This window comes from Hylobates moloch, unplaced genomic scaffold (genome assembly GCF_009828535.3).
Source record: "Hylobates moloch isolate HMO894 unplaced genomic scaffold, HMol_V3 SCAFFOLD_18, whole genome shotgun sequence".
Lineage (NCBI taxonomy): Eukaryota > Metazoa > Chordata > Mammalia > Primates > Hylobatidae > Hylobates > Hylobates moloch.
In genome coordinates, this window is record NW_026652293.1 from 54064335 (window position 1) to 54091598 (window position 27264).

Below are 27264 nucleotides of genomic sequence, written 5' to 3' on the forward strand. Positions count from 1 at the left end.
CTGACTATGCAAGAGAACTACCTCCCCTTGCAAGGAGTTTCTTTTTCTTTCTAGTGTGGAGTGCAATACCTAAGAATGCATGCAGATTTAGGGGCTAAATCTTATAACATTGGAGAGGAGGTTAATCTTTAAGAAAAATGTTACAAGTGGACAAATAAAAATTGCTAGGGTCCCTCTCAGAAACTTGAAAGCAGCCAAAGCAAGTGAGAGGCCCTGAAGCTCAAGTTTGATTTGCTTCGCAATAATCTGCTTTTTATAATGCTGTTGTGTCTTTCCAGATCAACTCTACCAACTCCTCTTTTGGCACCTAGTCCCACCTTTGCTCCTGGGATCATGAGTGAAAGAGATTCATCTCATTCCTGAAGAGACGGCTCCTCTTCTTATAAAAGCTCACCTGTGGACCCAGTCCGCAGAAAAAGAAAACAAAAGATTCAAAATGTACCATGGGTTACATAGATATAAATCTAATTGGATCAGTCCCAGTGTTGATGATGAGGAAACTACAGAAAACGGATTCTATCCACAGACTGAAAACAGTGGAGTCTTGGTCTTCTAAGTTTAAGACCCAAGTAAGACCTTCTTTAAGCTGTCAATCCCATTAACTTAAAGTTCATCAGATCCTGTCTATTAATAATGTATTGCCATACAACGAATGTGGAAATTTTGGAGAGGCAGAATAACACTGGCAGTCAGCAGTCTTGTGGGGAAGAGAGTGGGGAAGGTTGTCCTCTTAGGATGGGGTGATTTTTGTCAACTAGGAAGTTGAAGACGTCACTGGGTTTTAGTTGATCCCGGATGGAGAGGGAATTACCAATTTATTTAAGATTTTCCAGATATTAATGACTATACGTGGTAGAGATCTGGATACATACATCAATTTATTCTTCATATAATAATGTCTTTTATTTAATATTTGCTTAGTAAAGTTTCCTGTTGAAAAGGAAATGCTTTGAAGATGTATTGCAAATGATAATTTTAATAAATTAAGAATGTTTTTAAAAAGAAAGTAGTATGAGGTTCAAAGTCTAAAATAAAGATTTTTGAGGAGGGTTATAAAATAAAACAACAAAACAACAGCAACTTCTCAGAGATTGTTGGAGGATACCAAGTTGTATTAAGAATTGAAATTAGTAATTATGATGACAAAAACGTCAGAAAAAACACTGCAGGGGTGTGCGTGTGTGTGTGTGTGTGTGTGTGAGAGAGAGAGAGAGAGAGAGACCCTCACCTAGTAATGACCTGAAGGTCAAAGGATTTCCTGAAAAACAATGGCGTGTTTATATAGGTTAATGGATGAGGTTCTGGGTCACAGCCTTTTAGACATTGAGGTAGTTAAGGCATGGTCCTCAGTGATTATAGCCAAAAAGGTAGAGAAGTGAACCAGAGTGGACTGGTTGAGTGTGGTTATCGGGAAGGACTGGTCCCTGGGATTGGATTGTGCATTGGTCAATAGAAGGCAGGTTCTTCTCCTGGCCTGGGTGGGGGTTGCTTGTTTCACATTCGTCAGGCATTCCACTATGAGGCAGGAATGTACATGGTTAGAACAGAGCTCTGAGGGAGCCAACAGCCAGGCTTGACCCAGGCCCTAGCATTTTAACTAAGTGACTTTGGGCAAGTCTCAGATTCCTTAGCTGTAAAATAAAGTCAAGAACAGTTACTATTTAATTGGATTGTTATAAAGAGTAGTTAAGATAATATACGTAAAGCATTTAGCATAGGGAGTAGGACTTAGTAAGTACTCAGAAAATATTAAATTGTATTATTACAGTGTTATTTTTGGGTGAATGAGGTAGATTCATTCATATTCTGTATTATTTAATAGATTTTTTTAAACAAAGGAATGGTTACAAATTTTTAAGTGTAATAATAGTGCTGCAATGAACATGGGAGTGCTAATATCCCTTTGAGATCCTGCTTTCAGTTCTCTTGGATAAATACCCAGTAGTGGCTGGATAACATGGTAGTCCTATGTTTAATTTTTTGAGGAAGTGCCATACTGTTTTCTCTATTGAGCACTATCATCAGAGACGGTCTGCCCCCTGGCTAGCCTGAGACTCATGAACAGGAAAACCAGAGTGGCACTAGATGATCACAGACCTCTGCAGGCTCTGAGCTTCTAGATTTCTCATGTCCTGTTTTTCAACTGGTGAAAATAAAAGAAAATCAAGCAGGTGCCTGGGAATCAGCCTGGCCAAGGAAGTATTTCTGTGGATTCTATTGAAAGAAGCCATGGACCTCAAAACTCATATCACATAAAGTTCTGGCCCTAAGTTTCCTCCACTCTCAGCCACTCTACTTTGGGAAATAGATCTTTTAATAGGAAGGGGAGGACATGTGTTCCTAGCATCCCAAGTTGGAAACTTTGATGTATTTTCCCACAGATATGGTTATATGTGGTGGCTGGAGTCTAATAATAGTAACAGTGTATATTTCTGGAATATAAGAATATACATTATTAACACATTTTCTTTCTTTTTTTCTTTTTCTTTTTCTTTTTCTTTTTTTTTTTTTTTTTTTTTTTGAGACAGTCTCACTCTGTTGCCCAGGCTGGGATGCAGTGGCACGATCTCTCAGCTCACTGCAACCTCCATCTCCTGGGTTCAAGCAATTCTCCTGCCTCAGCCTCCTGAGTAGCTGGGATTACAGGTGCCCACCACCACACCCAGATAATTTTTTATTTTTTATTTTTTTTGGTAAACATGGAGTTTCACCATGTTGGCCGGGCTGGTCTCGAACTCCTGACCTCAAGTGATCTGCCTGCCTTGGCCTCTCAAAGTGCTAGGATTATAGGCGTGAGCCACTGTGCCCAGCCTATTAATTCATTTTCACAAGAATCTTGTGAAGTAGATACTTGTATCAGTTAGGGATACTTGTATTAAGTCAGACATACTTGATACTTGTATTAAGTCAGGCAGGACCACTAGGAGCCACACAGAATAAGGAATTTTTATGGGGATTTAGCCTTATGCAATTGTAGGATCTGGTTAAACAATGTATGTGTGACTGTTTTTTGTTTGTTTTTGTTTTGTTTTGTTTTGTTTTCATCTGGTGCTGGGTCCTGAAGTGAGTAGGGCAAGGGTTAGGGAACTGTGGCTGTCAGCCTCTATGATGGCCCCAGTGATTCCTGCTTCCTGGTATTTACACCCTTGTGTAGTCCCCTCATATGGTACCAGTAGCAATCTGTGTGACCGACAGATACAGCAGAAGTGATGGCATGTCACTTCTGAGATTGAGTTGTAAGATAAATTGTGACTTCTGTTTTGGTCACTCTCTTTTGCTCTCTCTTTCTCTCTCCAATCTCTCTCTCAGATCACTCATTCTGGGAGAAGCCACCTGACTCATTGGAGCAATGCTGTGGAGAGACCCATGTGACAAGGAACAAAAATCTCTGGCCAACAGCCAGCGAGGAACACAAGCCAGCTAGCAAACACTGGGGGAGCTTGGAAGTGGGTTCTCCAGGCCCAAGTAAGTCCACAGCCCTGTCCAAGAATTTGACCAAGACCTCATGAGAGACCTTGAGCCATAATCACCCACTAGGCCTCTCTCAGATTTCTGGCCCTAAGAAACTATGTGAAATTATAAATTTTGTTGTCTCAAACTTCTTATCTAGGGTCCTTTGTTGTCCAGCAACAGATAGTTAATACAAGAAGAAAAGCGAGACATGAAGTGGAGAAGAACAAAGACAATCTGAAACCCTTAAGGATAAGCTGAAACCAAAGGACAGACTGGAACCTGCAGGGGTCTTATACTCCTTCTAAGCCTTCATCTTTGATGATGCATGATCTGCAGGAGAAACTGGGACCTTTCATCACAAAGCTAAACAAGCTCATGACTCAGTCGCTGGAGAGGCTGAAGGAAGATTCAGCAGGAGATAGAGTGGCTACAGGCCTGGCTGCCACACTATACCATCAAGGTGAGCCATCAGATCAGCTGTCACAAAGTGCATGAGCTACAACAGCGCCTGGTGCCTTGCACCAAACCTGAGCCTGAGATGAACATGGCTTCTGCTTCACTTCTGCCTTGCAAATTGTGCACAGAATGTCTCTTATGGCCAAGCTAACCTAGAACTGTGCAGAGAAAGAAATTCTGGGAAACATAGCTTTAATTTAGCTAACTTGACACGATACAAATCTACCACGGCATTATTTTATTTAATAGGTATAAGCTTAGAATCTGAAGGTTAAAATGATTTTTTTTAAATGCCACGCAGTTGGCTAGTAGAAGAACTAAAATGGAAAACCAGGGCTATCAACTCTTATCATTACATCTATTTGAATCCTTCTAAATTAACTGACTAATGGGCAAAATAGCCTTTCATGGATGGACCTAGGGAAACAAACCATTGTCTTCCAAATACATAACAAATGAATGGTCCAGGTCCCAGGCTCTTTGTACACAGCAATGGTGGTGTGCCTGTTCTCTCATGCCCTCTGCTCACATTCTGGGCACACAGCTGGGGGCTCAAGATTAATCTCTTCTCTGAGTGGAATTTCTAGCTCAGAATTTCCACAGTGTGTACCTTTTCTCTTGACATCTATCCTCTTACTGTGGACCACAGTGAAGCCTGCTGTCCTGGCTGTTTCTGTAGAATGACTTTCTGTGGGTTGTTCTCACTGGTATGACTCTCTCTATTGAAAGACTTTAATGTCTGTGACTTGTAAACTCCCTAGAATAGCCCTATCTCTGAGGCAGGAATTCACCTTTGGTAGATTTTCTTTCATAATGCAGCAGTTGAGTAGTTGAGAGCTTAACAATTTCAAGTTAGATAGAGACATCTTATGCAGAATGTTTAATTTCAGCCAGCATTGAAAATGTGCACGATAATAATTAAAAATAAGAATATATATTGTGCATGTACTGTGAGCCTGATGCTGGACTAAGTTTTTTACATACATTAGTTATTTCATGTAATTCACACAACATCCATTCAGGTAGATATTATTATTATTCCCATTTCACAGATAAAGTATGCAAAGACTGCTTCATTATCAGTTATTTATCAAACCACTTCTCTTTTCTCCCTGGGATACAGACAAATTTCACAACCCAGGCTGTCTTGCAGTTAGATAAGGCTAGGGGATAAGTGGTATACTCCACTGGCCCATAAAAACCCCTCACCCCATCCTCCAACCTACATCTCTTTGCTTCCTACTGAATGAAGGCAGACTCCAATAGAAAACTCCAAGGCCTGGGAACTCCATGGGAAACTTAGAACCACTAGAAAGAAGAAGCCTGAGTCCCAGGATGAATGTGTGAAATAGAACACACTCTGGCAATATAAGCAAGAAATAAATATTTATTCTGGTTGTTATATTAGATAGCACACTTATATCGATGCCTTGAAGTATGGGGGTCTTTCAAAACAAAACTCCAAAACATGTGACATTGGCTTAGTAGTTGACTAATGGACACCAAGAAAACTGACATCAAAGGCTGGAAAGATGGCAACCTACATTATGCAGCGGTGAAACATTTGGTAAAACTGTCACCTCGCTTAATTTGCACAGAGTTTACATGTGCACTGAAGCTGTAGCTCCAGGAGAAATAGCTGGAAAATAACAGAGTGTTAGTGAGAGTATGACTATTATTAGCTCTCCTTGACAAGGTACTACCTAAAAAAGAAAAAAGAAAAAAAGGTAAGCTAAACAAACTGGCCAGTTTACAAGCCACAGTGGAAGAGCGTAGAAGGAGTCCAGAAATTTTGGACATCAGGTGTGAAAGAATTAACTGCTTCTTGATCCTAAAAGGTAAAATGTATACAGACCTTGAGTGACAAAGATCTAGTAACATTCCTCAGCTGAACAGAGTGACTTAGCCCTTTGACAAAAAAGTCAGTTTAGGTGTGTGTCTTTCCTTCGTCTTGTTTTAGACAACTTCAGGGTGGCCACTGTTAAGGAGAGAGAGAGAGAATAAATTATGGAGGTGAAGAAGGAGAGGAAGAAACCAGGCTTGAGGAGTACATCTAGGAAAGAACTTTGGGTGTTGTTACTGGCCCGTGGTACTGACTGGTGGAAAGTACACTGGAAACCTAGGAAGTGTTTGAAAGCATTGTATTGCCAAGGAAATCATGAGCCTGGACTTTCCAAGGTGCAAAACAACACCTGGACTTCCAGATTTGCCTCACTCCTATACAAGCTCCAAGCACATAAACTCCATAAGCACATATGCTCCAGCTCTCCAGACTTCAGACAGGGACAGAGAAATTATTAGCTAGAAAAAACACCACAAAGGGCCAAACCAGGGGCCCTAGAAAATGAAGGACAAAGGAGTTCTTCCCAGAGTGCAGAATTAGAGTGTAACTAAAGTACTTCTTCTATCCCAGGGGAGGCAGCCTTCTTACTGACTGTCTAGATAAGGGCCAATGTTGCTACATCTCTCTTCTATCCCTTTCTAAATGAGAGTTTCTATTGAGAATACCCTGCCCCTAACCCATCATAGTATATTGGGTTTATATGGAGGAGGGGGAATGGGAAGAAGGTAAATTGTTTTTTTAATCCAAAGTAACAGATCTCTAGACTAGAAGAGGTCACATCTAGAGTTGATGGAGGGGACCATGAAGCCCTTGGAGATCCTAGACTTAATCTGGGTGCAGAGACTGGGTGGGGCTTTGAGGGACTTTGGGGTTGTCTCCTTTGGATTGCCTACAAGAGGAAGGTTACACAAACATTTGATGACCAGATTGGGGGTCTATGGCAGAGATTGAATAATTGTTTATTTGAACACTCATTTTCCTCCTAAACATATAACCAGATGACAATTTTCTATCTTTCCTTGTGGTTATGGGCAACCATGACACTGAATTTTGTCCAGTGGACTATGGCTGGATGTAATGCATGCCATTCTAGGCCTGACTCATAAAAACTTCTGCACAATCCTCCGTGCTCTCTCTTTTCCAGCTTGGCTTAGAAAATCTAGCAGAGAACTCTGAGGAGAGAATGGAGCCCGATGGAAGGAGTCTGGACCTGCGTATCCATCTGAGATGGAACCCCCTTCCAGCCTGCACTGTTTTGTGATATGACTGAGAAATAAATCTATATTGTGTTAAGCCACCAAGATTCTCAGAGTGCTTTTTACAGCAGTTTGCCTACTCTCACCAATGGAAATAGATTTAAAGCAATTAAGTAATCTGCCCAGGTCACACAGCTATGGAGGGGTAGAGCAGAAATGCAGTGAGGAGTAGGTCCCAAACTTAGGTCTGTAGAAGAACACAATGAGAATCACTTGGGAACTTTCTCGAAATACAGATTGTTTAGTTCTACTCCAAAAATGCTGCTGTTGTAGTTTTTTGGGGGGAGGTGAGTGACTGGGGCTTTAAATCTATTTTTAACAAGCTCCCTGGATAATTCTGCTGCCTAAACCAGTGTTGAGAGGCACCAAATGCCATCAGTTATTCTAAAACATAGAAGCTGAGTTCCTGGGGAGAGATGTCAAATGAGGAGGCTAGTCATCTAATTTATCGTCCAATCTAAGACACTTCCAAGAGTGAAAGAGGGAGCTATTAATAATCACACTTGAGCACCAGGCATAAAATAGGACTTTCCCAGGCAAAGTGGCATGTAAGAGCCTCTATGTATGACAGCAAAAGATGGGACGGCTGTGTTCTCTGCTAATAAAAAGTGTTATTTCCCATTAAGAGAATTTTCAGTTTTTCTAGAGAGTGCTATCTGCCATCTGGGTGCGACACAAGTGGCCTTCAAGCTAGAGGCAAAGCTGCATTCTGGAGAGAAGTTTTGAGGGGTACCCTCAGAGACTTGGTGTAACAAAACGAAAGTGTCTTATGGAATTGGAGAAATGATACTCGAGTATTGGCAAAGGCTCACACAGACCCAGGGACCACCAAAGGCTTAAAGAGCAAGCACAAGCATAGAAAAGGATGGGAACAATCCTCACTGAAACCAACAGAAGCTTAGAAACAGGCAAAGTACAGAGCCAGGGTTCAGACTAGGATGGGAGAGGAATTGTCTTGATAGATTTTCCAAGAAAAGATTTTGTACTCTCCTTTTGAAGGCGCTGGAAACAGGTAGCACCTGGCACAAATGAAGTTAAATTTGGGCCTGGAAAGGTGTACGGTAAAGGCACCTGACAGCAATAACTTAAGCACATCCTAAGCAGATGCACCTGAATGTGTGTTGAGCTAGGGAATCTGGGAGTTGCCAACCTGGAGATTCATTCCTTGTCTATGAGGAACAACTAAACCCCCATCCCATCCCAGGTAACATGGTTGTACAGGGGATAAAGGCCATGAGTTTTGGGTTAAATGAAGGTTGCCACATGGAGGTCATTAAAAGGAGGGTGTTAAGTGAAAATGCTGTATAAACTGCAGGTTGTGTGCAAGTTGTTGCAGTTTTCCTGCCCAGCCCACCGCCCCTGGGCCATGCAGTTATCTTGGCGAGCCCACTGCCACTGGACAATCTCCCCTGTATGAAGCCCCCAGTAAAGCCCCATGTCTTGTTTGCTGGTTCTGGGTCTCTTCTTTGGCCTCTTGAACCTGGTACCATCCCGATTGGAGTTAATAGGGGTTTGGCATGACAAAAGGAAGTTCCAGACTTTGGCTAATATCTACTCTTGGGACCACACAAAAATAATATTGCTGTTCTCAAGTAATTTGTCATCATTCAGCCACTTATTAGCTGATTAGTACCACCTTAATCCCTCTGTTTCTCACCACCCCAGTGGGGAGACTTCTACCTCTCTCAGCCTACCTCATAATGGGTAACTGGGAGGATCAGGCAAGATGATATGTAAGTATTAGGTTGGTGCAAAAGTAATTGTGGTTATACTATGGAAAGTAATGACAAAAACTGCAATTACTTTTGCACCAACCTAATAGTAGTTCTTCTGAAATAGCAAAGTCTTTTGAAAGGAAAGATAGTTCTGTTAGTGACATTAACAATGAAGTATAACAAATAGCATCAGGTAATAGCAAGTTTCCCAGCGTGTGTTAACATTTTCTTCACGAATTGAGTAGGTTCTTAAGTGAGCTAGTGTTCTCCCTTATGTAAGTCGGGTGTGTGTGTGTGCCTGTGCACTTGCACACTTGTTTGTGTTCCCTACATCTCATATATCAGCATCTCCTGGGGCTGCATGCTAAAAATGCAGATTCATTTCAGGTTTGCTGGATCTCTGCTGGTGGGGCCCAAAAGTCTGTAGCTTTAACAGGCTTCCCAGGTGATTCTTATGCACCTTTTTCTGAAATTAACTGCTTTGAGCAATGGGGCTCTAAGAATCAGCTTCCTGTGGCTTGGAGGCTAATTGGTTATCAAATACTACTGTAGTTTGACCCAGGAGGAGAAAATAGCCAATCTATCAATCTATCAATTCCTCTCTGAAGCTAAATTCTCCAACAGGTGGACCAGGTAACTGCTGTATGTGGTGTGATGTGTTTACGTATCTTCTTTGAATTACCAAATGGAGCCAACTGTGGATCATGGCACTTAATTGGTCACAGAGAAATAGAAGGATGGAAAAATTTCTTGCCTCAATTTGCCAAGAGAAACCTGAAACCAGCCATTTGGAATTTACCATCTATTTCTCTAGGTTTTCCTGGAGCTTAAAGAGATAGAGTGAATTTCAGGTCCAGAAACTGACTGTTCCTTAGACAAGGTCTGATTCAATGAAAGGGGCAGCAATGAAAGCACTTCTCACATCTTAGATGTCAAAAAGGTTTTGATCATTTTGGACCAATATTTATTTCATTCCTTCAACCAGTATTTATTTCTCACTTGTTTTATACTATGGACCCTACTAGATGATGAGAAAAAGTTGATGAACAAGACAAACACAGCCTTTCAGGATAAGGCAGCTATTGATCTCACTTTTCAGACTCGCTTTCTTATTGCAGATTGATCTTGCATATTCCTGTGATGGTTAATTTCATGTCTCAGCTTGGCAGGGACATGCAGTGCCCAGATATTTGTTCAAACATTATTTTGAGTGTTTCAATGAGAGTGTTTTGAATGATGCTAACATTTAAATCGGCGGCCTTTGAGTAAAGCAGATTGTCCTCCAGGGTGTGAGTGGACCTTATCCAATAGTTGAAGGCATGAATGACAACAAAAAAGACCGCCTTCCCCCAAGAGAGAGAATTCTTCAGCAGACTGCCTTCAGAGTTCATCTGCAGCATCAGTTCTTTCTGGTTCAAAAGATGTCTGCCTTTGGACTGGAACTAGAATCGCAGCTCTCCTGGGTCTCCAGCCTGCTGGCCCACCCTGCAGATTTTGGATTTGGCAGTCACCATAATCGTGTTAGCCAACTTCTTATAACTCATCTCTTTCTATCTCAGTTCTTTTTCTCTGGAAAACCCTGACTAATACAGATCCCCAACGCAGTCACTAGATCCAGTAACATCCAAAACTGCTCTTTTACATTCTTCATAGCAGTTATTTGCTTAACTAGGATGGCTATGAAGGAAATATGGACATAGAACAGGATCAAGGCATCAGGGTACCAGGGTGAGCTGCGATAGGTGAATAAATGCATCTTCTGTTCTTCCCTTGGGAACCCCCAATCTGAATACACAGAGCATTAGAGGAGTAAGCAGTAGGGAGACAGTGAACCTGACTCTGTAATAGGGCTGGATAACTACAGAAGGCCTAGTGCTCCACTAGAGTCTTGCCACTCATTGATTACCTCAGGAAGCACAGTTGACCCTCAATGACACCTCTCCAATCCCATGGCATAGCAAGAGGGTGGTGGAGGGAATCCTGTCCTACCTCCTCCATATACTCATTCTTCAAATATTTACTGGAAAACACAAGTACTGTGGGGATGGGGAGAACCAAAACTGAAGAGTGATGCATACTTTGCTCTTTTTTTTTTTTTTTTTCTTTTGCGATGGAGTCTTGCTCTGTCACCCAGGCTGAAGTGCAGTGGCATGGTCTTCGCTCACTGCAATCTCTGCCTCCTGAGTTCAAGTGATTCTCCTGCCTTAGCCTCCCGAGTAGCTGGGATTACCCGCGCCTGCTACCATACCTGGCTAATTTTTGTATTTTTAGTAGAGACAGGGTTTCACCGTGTTGGCCAGGCGGGTCTAGAACTCTTGACCTCAGGTGATCCACCCACCTAGGCCTCCCAAAGTGCTGAGATTACAGGTGTGAGCCACCATGCCCAGCCTGCTCTTGATTTGCCTAAAAGCTATTTGAAGGGAGACCAAGCTCTGCATATATTAGAAGGAGTCAACAGTTCCATGTAGCAACCTGTAGCTAAATAGCAACATGTAACTAAATGGATGATAACAAACTCTCAGTTTATAAGTTGAGTCCATTAGCTTTGGAATCAAGCTGATCTTCAATATGCCACTTCCAAGCTACGTGACCTTGAGGGAAAACTGCCTAACTATTGAGTCTGTTTCTTCCTCTGAATGATGAAGGATACCACTACCTACCTGATAGGGTTGTAATGGAGATTAAGTACAAATCCATGTAAAGCCCTCAGCACAGTACCTGTTGAGCTAAGCTGCCTCTAATTGCTTCTTACTGTTGATATCCTCCATGAAGAATTAAATAATAGGAAGTTTCTGTGAGGAGGTGAAATCCTAGCTCGATCTCTGATCTTTATTTTCTTTAAAGATATGACACAGTCGTTTGATTTTTGTCTTCAAACATTTATGGCTAGAAAAAAGAAGTTCCCTTCTGAAACTATGAGGAAAGGGAGATGGATATCTTGAGGCCGCTGGAAAGTGGTAGGTGTTGTGGCAGATATGAGATACAGATCCCTAAGCTGTGAAGTATTAAATAATTTATTACCTCTTTTAGCTCACAGAAATCATTGCAACTTTTTCTTTCAAACTCAGACCACTATTTGCAATAAGAGTTTGGACTGGATTTTGCACATTTAGAGGACAGCTTTCAAACTTAAGGATTTATTAGAATGACCTGGAGAGCTTGTTAAAGCAGACTACTGGATCTTACTGCAGAGCTTACTTCCCGGCAGATCTGGGGTGGGACCCAAGCATTTGCATTTCTAACAAGGAGAAGCTGATGCTGCTGGTTCAGGGACTACACTTTGAGAACCAATGTAATTAATGATTAAAGAGATAACAGGTAAGTACGAGAGTTGCTGATGAGAAGAAGAAATGGTTCATCAGCATGCTCGCAATGTGTCTTCCCTGACCTCCTATGGCAATTATTGTCTGCACAATACATCTGGGAATTAATCATGTCTTGCCTTTTGACAGTTCTCTTTGCCTGAATGCTGTTTACATCTTTTTGTTGGGTCTATGCTTAAGATCCAGGCAGGAAGAGAAGCCAGCAATGGGACAACCAGTGGGGGAAAGAGGAGGGGAATTCAAGCCCAGGAGGGAGCAGGAAAAGGATAATTGAGCAGAGGATCTGCCTATGGGAAAGTGGAGTTGGAGCTACTCTTAACACAGGAGGAAGAAAGCAAGGAAGCAAATTCATGCAGCTTTTGGAAGGTACAGTATGGAAATGACAGGCAGGCACCAGAGAAGCCATAGGCTAACCTCACAGATAAATGACCCAGCTGCCAAGAGAGATTAAGGGAGAAGGGGTTCATGGGCACTGTGATATCCCCTGAAGAAGGAACCCAAATCTTGTGTGGCATTTTCCTTTATTCTCTGCAGAAGAAAGGAAACTGTGGCGGTGAGGAAGGTGCTGATGTGTGTTGTTTGAGGATGAGGAGGGTGGAGCAGCATTGCTTCCTACTAGGAGACCCAAGCAATTTGGATGGGTAAGTTCCAGGAAAATGGATCAGGGCCAAATTCTTGGGAAAGTAGGCTATTTTAAAAACACCAGACGAAGAGGAATGGAGCTAGTGCCTCAATCAAAGGAAAACACAGATTGTGGGTTGGTTTAAGAGAAACAGAATTGGGTTCTTGAGATGGGGTGGTCAGTTTTTTGTTTACAATTGCTATACTTCTCCTTTTCGGCCATTCAACACCTGCTTGCAAAAGGCAGCCTTTCTCTTTTTTTTTTTTGAGATGGAGTCTCACTTTGTCACCCAGGCTGGAGTGCAGTGGCATGATCTCGGCTCACTGCAACCTCCGCCTCCCAGGTTCAAGCAATTCTCCATGCCTCAGCCTCCCGAGTAGCTGGGATTACAGGCACCTGCCACGGCGCCCAGCTAATGTTTGTATTTTTAGTAGAGACGGGTTTCTCCATGTTGGCCAGGCTGATCTCGAGCTCCTGACCTCAGGTGATCTGCCTATATGGGCCTCCCAAAATGCTGGGATTATGGGCGTGAGCCACTGCACCCGGCCATCTTCATTTTTTCTGTTATTTTTTTCTCTCTGCTTATTTCATCCTACATTCTAGGCAAATCTTTCTACTTTTACATTGTGTTGAAATTGTTAACATTTACATTTGCTTCTGCACAAAAATCAAGTCTTCTGTGTTGAGTCTATAGTTGGCTCTAAAAGGTAAAAACCAATACATGTTTTAAATGACTGATTGTTCTATGCTATGCTGAGGGCTGGGATTACATTCTTTTCTGGGAGTCCAGTGGAAACATCCACAGGCTAAATAAAATAGAACGTTCTTAGCTTCAAGGTCAAATGGCTATTCTCTTTTAGGTTGCATCAGTTGCTTAAAATCTCAAGATGTTTTTGTTTGCTTAGTACTTGATCTATGTGTTTCTTGGATAACTTTCTGTTTTTCCTGGAATTGATAATTTTCTGTTTCATTTTCTTACAATTTATCATATCTTCAAGTGTTTCCAATCTTTAACTCATTTTATCTCCTCTATAGTATCTTTTCCAGAGACCAGGACTCCTCTTGGAGTCCTTGATCCAACTTAAGCTAGCTTCACAGCCGGTATCTGAGAATTCTCTTTGCTTTCCTGAGTTGGGTCCTCCGGATTCCATGTCATGTCTTTCTCAGTTTACCCTTTGTTTGCTGTGTTTATCACCAAGTAATTTCCTAGGGAAAGATTTTTTTGTTGAAAATACTTTTTTCTCCCCTCACACTTGCCTGATAATGTGCTGTATACAGAACTCTAGGTTAAAAACTATTTTGAAGACAAATATTTGAACATCCAATGTTGCTGGAGAAACTTGATGGCAAACCAATTCTTATTCTTTTCCAGATGACTTGTTTTATTTTCTCTGAAAGCTTTAATATCTCTCTTTTGTCTTTGGTGTCTTGAAACTTCATATAAAAAGGTTGAAGCATGAGGATTTTTATTGTTTTCATTAATTATGTTGATGCTCAGTGGACACTTCCCCTGTAAAAAATTATATCTTTCAGCTGGGCGTGGTGGCTCATACCTGTAATCCTAGCACTTTAGGAGGCCAAGGCAGCTGGATCACCTGAGGTCAGGAGTTCAAGACCAGCCTGGCCAACATTGTGAAACCCCGTCTCTACTAAAAGTACAAAAGTTAGCCAGGTGTGTTGATGGGCACCTGTAATCCCAGCTACTTGGGAGGCTGAGGCTGGAGAATCATTTGAACCCGGGAGGCGGAGATTGCAGTGAGCCATGATCATGCCATTGCACTCTGGCCAGGGGGATAAGAGTGAAACTCCATCTCAAAAAAAAAAAAAAAAAAATTATATCTTTCTTTACCTTTGGAAAATTTAAATTTATTGCTTCTTTAAAGATTTCCTTCCTTTTATTTTCTCTGTTGGTTTCTTCCTAAGATTCATATTCATCTGACCAGATCTTTCAGATTGTCCTTCTATTGTTCTAAGGAGATCTTCTTGATTTTATTTGTAGTTGTTATATTGAAAAAAACTATATAGTTTTCTTTTAATTTTGTTTCATTATTTTATAAATATTATATAATATTATTTCAAATCTTCTGAATATATTAAGCAGAAAGGTTTTTTGTTTCTAGTTCTTTTGTGTTTCATGAATTATCTATGCTCTCTCTAGAGTCTACTTTATGTTTCTTTTGGCAATCTGCACCCAGGCTGCTTTTCATATCACATACCTGATCAAGCTACTTGTCTTTGTTTCCTTCTATTTAGGAAAGAAGGACCAGAGCTGATCTGTGCCAAAACACCTTTCAGAAGCTTCACAGGAAAGAGTTCATGGAACATACATTTTTCAAATGTTGGCATGACTAGAGATGTCTTTATTCTACATTCGCCTTTGAATGTTAGTTTGATTTGAATGACAAAATGTTATTTTGACAGTCATTTGTTTTTAGAAATTTGAAGGTATTTTCTCATTGAAAATTTTGTTCATTGTGTTAAAATAAACATAACATGAAATCCACCATTTTAACAAAATTGTACAATGCACTGTCACTAAGTACATTCACATTGCTGTGCAACCATTACCACTATCCATTTCCAGAATATTTTCATCATCCCAAACAGAAAGTCTGTCCCTATTATATAATAACTCTCCACTTCCTCTCTCCCTTTGTCCTGTGGTAACCACCATTCCACTGTGTTCCTATGCATTTACTTATTCTAGATACCTCATGTTGCCGGAAGTCAGGGACCCCGAATAGAGGGACTGGCTGGACCTGCGGCAGAGGAACATAAATTGTGAAGATTTCATTTTAATATGGACATTTGTCAGTTCCCAAATAATAATATTTTATAATTTCTTACACCTGTCTTTAATCTCTCAATCCTGTTATCTTCATAAGCTGAGGATGTAGGTCACCTCAGGACCACTGTGATAATTATGTTAACTGTACAAATTGATCATAAAACATGTGTGTTTGAACAAATATGAAATCAGTGCACCTTGAAAAAGAACAGAATAACAGTGATTTTTAGGGAACAAGGGAAGACAACCATAAGGTCTGACTGTCTGCAGGGTCAGGCAAAAAGAGCCATATTTTTCTTCTTGCAGAGAGCCTATAAATGGACATGCAAGTGGGAGAGATATTACTAAATTATTTTCCTAGCCAGGAATATTAATATTAATACCCTGGGAAAGGAATGCATTCCTGGGGGGAAGTCTATAAACAGCTGCTCTGCGAGTGTCTGTCTTATGCGGTTGAGATAAGGACTGAGATACACCCTGATCTCCTGCAGTACCGTCAGACTTACTAGGGTGGGGAAAAACTCCACCCTGGTAAATTTGCGGTCAGACCATTTCTCTGCTCTGGAACCCTGTTTTCTGTTGTTTAAGTGTTTATCAAGACGATAAGTGCACCTCTGAACGTAGACCCTTATCAGTAGTTCTGTTTTTGCCCTTTGCTTTGTGATCTTTGTTGGACCCTTATCAGTAGTTCTGCTTTTGTCTTTTGTCCTGTTCCCTCAGAAGCATGTGATCTTTGTTAGACCCTTATTAGTAGTTCGGCTTTTTGCCCTTTGAAGCATGTGATCCTTGTTAGACCCTTATTAGTAGTTCTGCTTTTTGCCCTTTGAAGCATGTGATCTTTGTACCTACTCCCTGTTTTACACCTGTGATCTTTGTACCTACTCCCTGTTTTACACCCCCTCCCCTTTTGAAACACTTAATAAAAAACTTGCTGGTTTGAGGCTCAGGTGGGCATCACAGTCCTACCAATATGTGATGTCACCCCCAGCAGCCCAGCTGTAAAATTATTCTCTTTGTACTCTTTTTCTTTATTTCTCAGCCAGTTGACACTTATGGAAAATAGAAAGAACCTATATTGAAATATTGGGGGCAGCTTCCCCCGATAACCTCACATAAATGGAATGGTACAATACTTATCTTTTGGTGCATGACTTATTTCACTTGACATAATGTTTTCAAGGGTCATAAATGTTGTAGCATGTATTAGAATTTCATTCCTAAGACAGAACAATATTTTATTGTATGTATATACCACATTTTGTTTGTTCATTCATTCATCAATGGGCACTTGGATTGCTTCCCCATTTTGGTTATTGTGAATAATGCTGCTATGAATACTAGAACACAAACATCTGTTCGAGTCCTTGCTTTTAATTATTTTGGGGATATACCTAGAAGTGGAATTGCTGAATCATATGGTAATTTTATGTTTAACTTTTTGAAGAACTTCCATAGCAGCTGTGCCATTTTACATTTCTACTCTCATTCCAATTTCTCCACATCCTCATTGACATTTGTTATTTTCTGTTTTTATAATAGCCATTCTAATAAATCCAAAGAGGTATCTCATTGCGCTTTTGATTTGCATTTCCCTGGAGAAAAGTGATTCTGATAATTCTTTCCCATACTTATTGCCCATGTGTGTATCTTCTCTGGAAAAATGTCTATTCAAGTCCATTGCCCATTTTTAAATTGTTTTTGTTACTGTTTTGTTGTGGAAGTTCTTTACTCTAGACGTCAATCCCATATCAGATATATGATCTGCAAACGTTTTCTCCCATCCTGTGAATTCTCACTCTACTGATAATAACATTTGATGCACAAAAGTCTTTAATTTGATTAATTTATCTATTTTTTCTTTTGTTGCCTGTGCTTTTGGTGTCATATTCATGAAATCTTGCCAAATCCAATGTCAGAAATCATTCCCTGTTTTTTCTGAGAGCTTTATAGCTTTAATTCTTACATTTAGGTCTTTGATCCATTTTGTGTTAATTTTTGCATATGTTATAAAGTAAGGGTCCAAATTCATGCTTTGTATGTGAACACCTACCTAGTTTACTCAGTACAATTTATTGAAAATACACCATCATCATTTTCTCATTGAATGGTCCTGACATCCTTGTCAAAAATCAATTGATCAAGCCTGGCATGGTGGCACATGCCTATAATCCCAGCTACACAGGAGGCTGAGGCAGGAGGATCACATAAGCTCAGGAGTTCAAGGCCAGCTTGGGTAACATATAGAGAGCCCATCTCAAAATAAAGAAAAAAAATTTATCATATATACTCTACTGTCTTTTAACTACCAGTGTTGCCATTGTGAAACTTGCTGACAGTCCGATTCCTGCTGATTTAGAAGTGACCTATCTATTAAACTTTTTTGGAAGATTTTAACCTAGTGGTGGGAAATTTTGTGATAACATGTCTTTGTATGTCTCTTTTTTCTTCTTTCATTTTGATGGGCATTTGCTAGGGCTTGTTTGGGGAAATTTTTCTTGAGCTATTTCTTAGATAATTTCCTTTCTTCCATTTTTCTCTTTTCTCTCCTTCTGACTTATGGTGTTAGGTTTCTTTTTTCTCCTGTTTTTTAAGTTTTTCTCTTTTCTGATCTACTTTATGGAAAACTTATTCGATTTCTATCATACAACCCTTCTATTGGGTTTCAGAAAAATTAGGCTCACAATTTACTTTTCAAGAACCTTTGATAGTGTTCTGATTGTTTCTTTTCATAACATTTTATTCTTGTTTTAGGAAAGCAATATACTCTTACCTTTTAAATGGTTTTTGACATTTCCTTCTGTGTTCTTCACAATTTCTATATGTTTGTTCTACCTATTTGTTTATCTTGGGTTCTTTCCTTGATGTTAGAAATTGTTCTTGAATGACTTGTGATTGTTGGTATTTACAAGTAAGGTACTAAAATATTGATCGAAAGCACAGTGACCGGGGCAGGGCTTGTCTTTTGGTGGGCTTTGTTAGAGGATGATCAGGTAAGCTGGCTTCTTTGTTGTGGGATCTCAAGAATCAGTATGAGATCTTTTTATTCTCTTTCTCCTTATCCAGACCACAGCTTCCTGAATTCTAGAGACTTTATTTTATAATTTTTGTATTCCTTTCAAATCCTATTGTTTCAATAAATGATGACTGTTTATTGATTTGATGCTGCAGTAACAGAAACAGTGGGAACTTCAATTAATCAAATAATTGTTTTGTTTTCTCAAAACACAAAGTTTGGCAGCTCCCCTCCCGCTCCAATTGTTTGCTCACTTTTTCAGGTGCAGAACTGGCCTAATATGTATGTGTGTGTGTGTGTGTGTGTGTATATATATATATAATATATATAAATATACTTTATATATTTATATAAATATATACTTTATATATACTATATATAGATAAAGTATATATAAAGTATGTATATAAAAATATATAAAAAATATGTATATATATTTTTGCATTAGAAACCCACATCTGTATTTCTGAGTTCTACCTTAAGGAGGGTGGGCAAAAGTGAACAGGAGCAGTGGCCTGAGAGAGAGGGCCAGTAGCCACTGACCAAATTCACACAAGGGCATAAAAAAAATTCTTGGTCCAGGAAATTTTAAGAATTCCAAGGAGGTGATGGAGGAGGGAGTGGGTTGGAGATGAGAAGGGTGAGGGTGAGTTGGTCAGAAAATAAAGCAGAGCTTCTGAGTATGTGAAGCAGAACAGGTACACAGGGATCAGGTACATAGTTCTGAATGCAGATATTGGAAAAAGTAGAAATAAGGCCTGGACCCCAGAAAAAGAGAAGACAGAACAAAAGACTGCAGTTAAATAATTAGAGTAGTATCTATACTGCAGTTAAATAATTAGAGTAGTATCTATCTGTTTATGTTCTGTAGAGTTGGATCACTCTCATGAGATGGTCTCCAGCAAAATATGGACTATAGAAAAGATGATTCTAAGGTTAGATACTATCCCTATTGGATGTTTGTAAAATTTAAACGCAGTTTTTGAGCTTAAGAATCTATGTGGTGAACCAATCTTTCTTATTTTGTCTAATCCAGGCTTTTGCCAAATTCATTAACCTCTCTTTATTACTGGTCTATGGTATACACTTCGGGAAATGCTCAGCCCTCCCTAGGCCAGACCTCCGCAACCTTCTGGTTTCTTTCCTCACTCTCTAAAGCACCTTTAGCTCTGGGTAGAAAAGGGCAATACTATACACAGCAGAGAGCCTGAATGCCTCTGTGACAGAGAAAAGTCCCTCTGTTATCTGTTCTCACTTTCTGTGGCCACTCTGCTTAAGACCACATTTCCCAGTCTATCTGAAAGTGGGCAGAGCATGTGACTGGATTCTGACCAATGGGTAAGTAGAAGTTATGTGTGCAACCTCTAGGTTTTGCCCTTAAAATGAAAGGAGCATAATCACGTGGTGACTGCAGACAACGTGGATCCCATCAAGCTGGTTGTCTTTCTGCCTGCCCTGTGTCACAAAACGGGGATTCCTTACTGCATTATCAAGGGGAAGGCAAGACTGAGACATGTAGTCCACAGGAAGACCTGCACCACTGTCGCCTTCACACAGGTTAACTCAGGAGACAAAGGAGCTTTGGCTGAACTGGTGGAAGCTATCAAGACCAATTACAATGACTGATACGATGAGATCCGCTGTCACTGGGGAGGCAATGTCCTGGGTCCCAAGTCTGTGGCTTGCATTGCCAAGCTTGAAAAGGCAAAGGCTGAAGAACTTGCTACCAAACTGGGTAAAATGTACACTGTTGAGTTTTCTGTACATAAAAATAGTTAAAATAATACACATTCTCCTTCAAAAGAAAGAAGGAAGGAAGGAAGGAAGAAAAAGAAAAGAGAGAGAGAGGCAAACACTCTCTTTTCCTTCTCATGTTCCTGAAGGTCAAATGTGAATTCAGGGCAGGGAACTAGAGCAGCCACCTTTGACCATGAGATGTATGTTGAGGAAGAAGAGCAACAAAGAAGGAAATAGCCTGGGTCCTTGCCACCACGGGACCTCCATGTCCAGACTGGGCTGCTTACTCTCAGACTGTTCCTGAGAGAGAAAGAAACCTCTCTCTTAACTGCTTTTTTTTTCTATCCTTTGTTTCAGCTGCTGAACTAGTATTCAAACTAATACAATTGTATCCCAGAACTTGATTCCCGATATCATTAAAGAAATGCCAAAAGGATAGTAGCCCAAAATGGCCTCTAACAATGGAGACAGCAGAGCAATAATTACTGATGCACAGCTTGGTGCATCCTTTAGGCTCTATGAAGGAGAGGAACACCCGAAAAATGATGCCAGGTTCACTGGGTCCCGCCCTGCAGAGCTGCTTTATGTCACTCACTCCCTTTCCCTCACCACACACTAAGCACCTCAAAAGCGGGGGCATTCAGCACACCGTTGGAGGCATGGCATTAATTTCTGAATCATCTTCCTCAGCCAGGTTCTCTCATCCAACCAGATCCTGCTTCTCACCCTCATCCGGCTGGCAACCCCTACTGTTTGTTTTCCTCTCTTGCTTCTTGGAGTTGCAGTTCACACTGAGATCCATTTCTAGAGCTCTGACCTTGGTTCACCTCTAACATAATTTGGCCAATTTATCTTAGTTTCTTCTCCCATCCCAGTTCTGCCTCCTGAAAGGTAACTTTGCTGATTAGCAGAGGTTAACATTTTTTTTAAAGGCAGAGGTGGATACAAGGGTATGATTGTTTGCATGCTTTGATTCTTATTAAGGAAAAAATAAAATAACTCATGCTTCGTGATTGGAGTTTGAAAACAAAATGGCTTAAAACACCTGTGTGATAAAATAGATTTTAAAAGTTATTATTTTTAGTTAAAAAGAAGTTTTATAGACTAGATATAGTATTAAACACAAACTAAGACATGGAATACTGTAATAATTTTGTATATATTTTAAAAACAGATTATTTGTTCCATAAATATTTATTGACTGACAAGCCAAGAAGCTATCATCTGTCAAGCATGTTGCTAATGTGAGAACAGCTACAAAGGTAAATGAATATAATTCCTTTTCTTCAGAAACATGAAACTAAGGCAGAAACACATGAAACCAAGACACTATAGGCTATGATAGAATGCAATAAATATGGTAAGCTCATGAACCTGATTTTCCTGAACAGTATCCATTTAAAATACTGTCCCTCATACTTTCCAGAATATATGCACCAATTTCTGGCTTGGAAAAGATGGTCTTTTTGGCTGTAAGATTATGTGCAAAGCACTTTGTGAACTCAGAGGAGGAAACATCTTTCTGCCAGGGAGAATCAGGCAAAGCTTCAAAGAGAACATTATATTTAAGTCTGGTTTGGAAGGGTGAAAGAGGAGCTTGACAAGGGGCTGAGGGGAGAAGATGTGCATGATAGAGAGAGGAAAATACAAAGATAAAGATTCCTGGAAGGTCATCACTTTCCATTAGTAGTTTTCTCCTCATTCGTAAGTGATGTCAGACATTAATTCATTGGAAGCTCACATCTCTATGAGCTGTTTTGATATATTATTATCCCCAAACCCCAGATAACCATGTAAAGAAGTCTCTGGGAAAATGCTCCAAAACCTTGAAATTTCTCCAGGGTCTGCCTCCTACACACAATATTAAGTAAGCTTGTCTGCCTGGGTAACTCTAGTTTCCATGTTTGGCTTCTGTTTCACTGTGCAGCCTTGTGGCTAGACAAATTGGTTGCATTTAGATTCTGACTTTACTTCCAGTGCTGTGTTTGGCATTCCCTTGGCTCTGTGCTCTGTAACTCTCAAGTCAACCCCATTTCAGCAGGAGTATCTCAGCCCCAAGCCCAGAGCCAGATCAATTCTAAGATTTAGCCTCCTTCATCTCCACTGAAGCTAATTATGGGTAGGGATTAAAGAGGTAAGAAGGGTCAAGGAGGCTGCATTTGGATCTGTGTGTGTGGCCTCATATACCTTGCTGTTGAGTTTACAATGAATAAACATTGTAAAAGTGACATGGTAAGATTGTTTGGTGACCACAGAGTTAGAACAAGGGGCAATGGTTTTATGATCAGAGGCAATTAGGAGCCTGGGGCTTTGTCTCCACCATAGAGGCATGAACCTCAGGGCAATAGATCCTTGCACCAGTGTGAAGAACCGCTTTCTTCTCTACTCAGTGCTTGAATAGGAGTTGCTAATTTCTGACCCTAAGTTGCCAATCACCTAACATGATATGAAGCAAGTGATTGTCACATTTGCATTTCAGTATTCCGTTCCTAAGATCACTTCACTTGAGAGTTCATTGACGGTCTCTTCAGAACCCATTTATAGTTAATCTGCAACCTTAACCTCTCTTTCCTTCCTTTCCTGACATTTTCCCCTCAAATATTCTGCATTCTGGCCAGACTGGACTGTTACTTGTACCTGGACGCTCCCTGGTTTCCACCTGTTCTCTTTGGTTTATGCTTTTCTGCGGTTAGAATTCTCTTCTCTCCATCTCTGCTCTCCATCCTCGAGAGTGTAGCTCCAGTTCACTGCTTGCCTTAAGCTTTTTCTGATTCCTGCAGTAATTGTGACCCCATCCTCCACTTAGCCCAGTGACCTTTATCACCCTCTGCCTTGGGCTGTTATTGCTGTTTGCGTGTCTGGATACACATTGAGCAAGGACAAGAAACTTTGCCTTTGATCTCTCCAGCAGCGCCTGGCTCTAGCAGACTCTCTTCTCTCGAAGTATGTGAATCTATTTAAACGTTAGCTAACCACTCTGTGTATGCTGATGGGAAATTGTATCTGAAAAAAATAGATGTTGGTAGGAACAGTTAACAAAAGACAGTGTTGACAATCAGTTGGAATAAAACATTCCAAACCAAATATAAGGAATAAGATGAATTGGCCAAATCCCTTCAGATGTGAATTAAGGTTATAGAGCTAATAAATATCTATACATAAAGTATTTTTTACGAGAGAAATACTCTTCAGCCAGATATGGCAGAGAATCCCTTTGATTTGGAAAAGGCAAGCAATGACTTCAATGTTTGTTAAAAAGAGAAGTAGCAACTGAACTAACCGCTGGATTCTTGCACAAGCCGTGAGTGCTAGAATCTGAAGCAGAGACCGAGTTGAAGTTTTACAGAAAGCGTACAAAAAAAAATATAGTAGAATTAAGAGAATAAAACAGAGGTTGAATAAATTTATATCATTAATTTGTTAGCTTCCTGTGCTTGGTATTCTCAGTGAGTAACTTAGATAGCGAGTTAGATTAAGTTTAATTCTGAATATTCCAGTTTGTTTGGTCATGGCTCTTAAATATCTGGACCTGTCTAGAATCTGTTGTTAGCAATGCATGAGATCTGTATTGAAAAACATTAGCTGAGTTTCACCAACCAGTCAGCATTCTCTCAAATCTTCAAAATACTAAGATATTATGTCAGAGGCTTTCTAGTTGACCTAGCCCCAAATTCCTCTTTAGTTTTCTCTTACCCCTACTTAGAATCCAAAGAAAGGAACTTTTGGCCATTCACACCCCAAACTTCTTGCCTTTCAACACCACCTGGGCAGATGACATCCCTTTCCATAAAAACGGTTGTATTTACCTTTCAAACCTCTTCATTAGCAATTAGAGTCTCCTTTGCTCTAAAGACATGATATATCCCAGCCCAGTATGGCTATCACACTGGAATACTAAAGAAAGGCAAAGTTGTATAATGGTTCTCTCTGCTGGTCCAGCACAAAAGAAGCACCAACCGTTCAGGGAAATTAGAATCACTCAGGGTCAGCAGATTCAAATTGTACTTGAGGGTCACAACAGATTTTTGCTTTGGAAGCAGCAGAAGGGAAGAAGACCTAGAAGAATCATTTGTATGATTCTCGCAGAAGCATGGGTAAAAGAAGGTGGCATTTTCATGAGTTGGGCTCTGCTTGGCAAGCAGGGCTCCTCACTAGAAGACCAGGTTTAGTTTATGCCACCTCCTTTGCTGCCAGGGCATCCCACCAGCATCTCAGTATTGGAAGTCAAGTGAATTTTTCTAATAGTTAAGTCCAGTGTTTGGTTCACCTCCTTTCACCACAGAGAACGCTGTTTGTGCTCCATTTTTTGACCAGTCTTCTTAAATATAACATTTGCTCCATTCATCGTAAACCCCAAGGACATCACCATCACAAAATCTTTACAGAGTAGCTGTAAATCTGTTGGGTTTGGTCATCATCCTGTGTTAATTCGAACTGGGGAATGATCATTGCAACAGGATTTATCAGGGAGTATTTCTCTGAGCTATCATCATCTTCTGTCTTTTGTGGATGAGAGGTGTTTATACTTCCTTACTGGTACAAGAGAAACACTGGAGGCAGGTATCCTGCGTGCTTGAATTAACATACCCTTTTATTTTTCTGCATTCATTTTTGCCTTTTCCCCTTCTTCCCTGTGGTTCTTCCGCCCTTCACATGCTTAACAAAGCTACCACTGTTCCTGCCTCCTCTGGGAGCTGAAAAGAATACCATAAATGTTTCCTCTGTGAGGCACACATCAGGTTACCATCCTCTCTCCTCCACTCCCTGGAAGAATGGTGTTCCAAGAGTGTTTGGATATTCCAGTGAGATCGCATGAGAAAAGTCAAATCTTCTTCTTTTTCTGTTAAAATTCTTTCATTATTTTTTAATTGTGATAAAATTCACACAACATAAAATTTACCATTTTAACCATTTTTAAGTGTACAGTTCAGTGGCATTAAATACATTCACATTGTGCAACCATCACCGCCATCTACCTCCAGAACTCTTTCTATCTTGCAAAACAGAAACTCTGTACCAGTTAAATAATAACCCCACAACCCAGCCACAGGGAATCTTTTTACTTTCTGTCTCTTTACTTTCTGACAACTCTATGTACCTCATATAAGTAATCGTACAGTTTTTGTCTACTGGTGACTGGCTTATTTCACTTAGCATGCTATCCTCAAGGTATTCATGTTGTAGCGTAAGTCAGAATTTCCTTCCTTTTTAAGGCTGAATAATATTCTATTGTGTGCATATTTCATATTTTTATTTATTGATCAACACTTGGGTTTCTTCTACCTTTTGGCTATTATGAATAATACTTCTATCAACAGGAGCTTGGATCCCCTTCTTTGGAGAATATGTAAAAAAGGGATGGGAGAATGGGAGGATTGTTGGGAGGAAAAGTTCGAAATAAAGTAATTTTGTTTTTGAATATATATCATAAAAATTCAAGCAACTCTGAAAATGTCGTTCTAAATTCTACCACTAGGAGAAAATCACTGGTATTATGGTGATGATCTTCTTTCTAGCTATCTCTTTATATGTCCATGCCAAATATATCTTATATAAATGAATCATATCTTTCATATTGTTTAATAAGCTGATTTTTAAATTCAGCTTTATGATACGAACCTCTTTCCATATAAATGTACTTTTATACCATCATTTTCATGGTTGCATACTTTCATCAATGTATCATAATTTATCCAATCTTCTATTGGTGGAGTCTCTATAAATTATAATACTTTTATCAATGTATCATAATCTATTTATCCAATCCTCTATTGATGGAGTCTCTACAAATTATTCTCTTTATTTTTTAAAAAAGTTATTAACATAAAACAGTGTGGTGACAATTATTATTTTATATGTTATCTTTGTGTTCTTGTTTCCTAAGCCTCTAAAACTGGAAGTGAGTCAAAGGATTTAACTTGACATTTTATTTACCAAGCATAATTCATATGTGTGAAAATCCTAATATCTTAGATCTCCTATTCTTATATATTTATGCCAAAATACATATTTCGCATCATAAAGGACACAGTGAGAGCTCTCTAGAGCTTTTCTGGGGAATGTTCTATGTGAAGAAGATTAGAGACATTGAGTTATATCAAAATATTATACTGTATATGAATGCATGTCAATGCAAAGTAGTAGAGAAGGTTGGTTTTACTATCCTTGTCGGTTCAGGCAAGCAATGTATGTATAGTCATTAGGAAAGGAAAAACAATCTTGAAATGAGCCAAGTAATGGCTATAAATTCACTTATAGCTTGGCAGCTTCAAAGCCAAAGTGGTGGTTGGATGTAAAGTGGAATTTTAATTGGCAGAGGAGGCAGATAGTGAGAAATGTTGATCCAATAATAATGTGAAGTCCAATAATTTGTGTTAATCCAGAATGCAGGTCAAATCCAAAACTGGTAGCCAGAAGCTCAAATCAGTGTCTAAATGGTTTTTGTGGCCAGTTCTCTTACTAAATGGGGTACAGTGGTGGAGTTTCTAGGCAAGTAGAATCTTCTAAAACTTACAGGTGATGGTATTATTTAAAAAATGGTTTATCATCCCATTTACTAAGGGTATGGGATATAGGATCTGTTAGCGGTGGTGAATCCATACAGGTCTGCAGAAATCTCAATCCTTGCCTCTTCAGAAGATAGAATCCAACCGAGGGGAGTATGGCAGAACGAGAAACTGAGGCAAGTTTTAGAGCAGAAATGAGTTTATTAAAAAGTTTAGAGCAGGAATAAAAGGAAGTAAAGTACACTTGGAAGAGGACCAAGAAGTACACCGTTTGACCTTTGACTTGGGGGTTTTATATGTTGGCATGCTTCCAGGGGATTGAATCCCTTCTCCCTTGATGCTTCCCTTGGGGTGGGCTGTCTGCATGCGCAGTGGCTTGACAGCCACTGGGAGGGCTGCATTGGGAGCGTGTTTACTGAAGTTGTACACGTGCTCACTTAATGCGTTTTTCCCTTTCCAGTCGAGTGTTCCTATAAGGTCATATACCAGTTAAACTCCACCATTTTGCCTCTTAGTACACATACTTAAGCCCACCCACCCAACTCCTGAGAT

The 27264-nt window shown here is 40.0% G+C and overlaps 1 long non-coding RNA gene across 1 annotated transcript; it reads left to right on the forward strand.

Moving 5' to 3' along the window:
* The first annotated feature begins 343 nt into the window (after positions 1 to 343).
* Positions 344 to 3674, forward strand: LOC131381806 (uncharacterized). The gene is made up of 3 exons (XR_009210748.1): positions 344 to 569; positions 3310 to 3465; positions 3611 to 3674. It is a non-coding gene; the product is annotated as an uncharacterized LOC131381806 (long non-coding RNA).
* Positions 3675 to 27264: the final 23590 nt, after the last annotated feature.